Below are 2500 nucleotides of genomic sequence, written 5' to 3'. Positions count from 1 at the left end.
GCCCCCATTTTCATCCATTTAATTTCTCGGGCCCCCCCTGCCTGACGTAATCAAAATCACATGAACCCCCCCTCCCCTTTATTAAACGATATACAATGTAAATACAAATATGTTTCAACAGCTCGCGCTTGCAAAATTAGGCTGCGTCTACGCTGCCGCCGAGAGTGGTGACATCACCAACTCTCCAAGCATGAGCACAGGGTGTCCTGCATAATTTTGCAAGCACGAGTGAGGGGTATGGATCAGGGCTATTTCTGTGTTTGTGTGTGGGTGTGGGGTTGTGCGCATTGACTGCTGCTGAGCATGCTTCAATGTCAATTTTGTTTGTCTCGCCAAGCACACAATCAATCACAACACAAACAACACCCCCCACACCACACACAATCACAGCACACATTCAATCACAAAACACACACATCACTACACATTATATATATATATATATATATATATATATATATATATATATATATATATATATATATATATATATATATATATATATATATATATACACACACACACACACACACACACACACACACACACACACACACACACACACACACATCACTATACATATACACACACACACACACACACACACACACACACACCACTATACATATACACACACACACACACATCACTACACATATATATACACACACACACACACACACATCATTATACATATATATATACACACACACACATCACTATACATATATACACACACACACACACACACATCACTATACATATATACACACACATAAACACATCACTATACATATATATATACACACACACACACCACTATACATATACACACACACACACACACACACACACACACAGTGACATCACTATACATATATATACACACACAGTGACATCACTATACATATATATACACACACACACACACACACACACACACATCACCACACACACACACACACACACACACACACAGTGACATCAGTATACATATATATACAAACACACACAGTGACATCACTATACATATATATACACACACACACACACACACACACACACACACACACACACCTGTACTGCTTACTCCGCTCCCCACTCAAGTAAAGCTAGGAAGAGAAGGGCTTGTGTCTGTGTGCAGAGGGACGCCCCGCCCCCTCTCCAAGCACAGGGAAACACAGCACGGATCTTCTGCTCTGCCCCTGCTCTGCCCCCAGGTTTCGCCGCACAGGCTGCCCCCCCCCCTAAATAATTTGGCGCCCCCCAGTTTTGCGCACCGCTGAGATAGGGCTTGCGAGGGACAAAAAAAATAATAATCCTGGCAGCGTGCCAACACGCGCCAGCCAATCAGGAGACAAGGGAGGTTTTTTTTTTTTTTGCAGAAGAGCGCGCTAAATCCTGTCACGCCAGTGCCCTCTGTTCCCCGCTGTTGGCGGCCCAGGATCCAGGGGGGGGCAAGCGCCCCCCCTTGGCCCCCCCTGCGGACGCCCATGAATAATACTAAAGTAAAATAATCCCAGGAACTGTCCAGAATAAGGCTAAATATATAATAATTATAATAAACCCAATAAACACAATAATAATCTAAAAAAAATTTGATCAATAAATACTTTATTTCTTCTAGTGTCAATTCTATACAGTGATAGTGTATATCTACTTTATTATAAGTTTAAACCAATTACTAATTATTGTGTGTGTGTATGTATTGTTACAAACGCCCCTCTTTTGTAGCACTGACGTCTGTCTGGGTTCTTCCCGACACAGTCTTCTAGGGTTATTTATACAAAAACAGGATAATGCAAAGTATTATGCTGCTTAACTCGGGCTTCTGCCTGCTTTATTTTCATCCAAGTAAGGAACTGCAACTTTAAAATGTGTAGGCAAGAGGCACTCAGATATTTACACTCAGCGGTTTACTCATATCAGTGTTATAGTATTTCCCACACTGTTATTTCAAGTAACAATAAACCAAATTATATAAACAAAATCCTATCCCTTTCAGGGATCTAACTACACATCATAATCAGCCTCTAACTGCTGCTGGGCCAACTAACTTGGTTCCCCAGTTTAAAACAATGCCCTCTTATTTAGGGTCACCAGATAAAGCATACAGTCTATTAGATACGGCAGTAAACATGTGTTTGTCTTATCTGTTCGTGGTGGGAACTCGGTCCCAAGTGTCCAGGCAATCCTCTGTACTGTGATACTTGAAGGGGCCGTCCACCCTGAACTGGATGCAGGGGAGCAGCGACACCCCCAGCCCCCAGGCTCTAAGGAGAGAGAGTGAAATGCAAACCTCTCTGCTCTAAATACCTGTGCTAGTGATTAGGAGAGCAGGTGAGGGAGAACTAGACACATTGTAATATGTGGTCTGGATTTTCCATCCACCAGCCTGAGTTAATGTGAAGCTGTGGAATGGATCATTTTTAACTATTTCTGCACTTTCTGACCTAAAACGGGGCAGAAAGCTACCTAACATCTTTGGACTATGTCACAT

The sequence above is a fragment of the Ascaphus truei genome, chromosome 4, assembly GCF_040206685.1.
Source record: "Ascaphus truei isolate aAscTru1 chromosome 4, aAscTru1.hap1, whole genome shotgun sequence".
Lineage (NCBI taxonomy): Eukaryota > Metazoa > Chordata > Amphibia > Anura > Ascaphidae > Ascaphus > Ascaphus truei.
The sequence above is the reverse complement of the archived record's forward strand: the minus strand, read 5'-3'. Positions refer to the sequence as shown.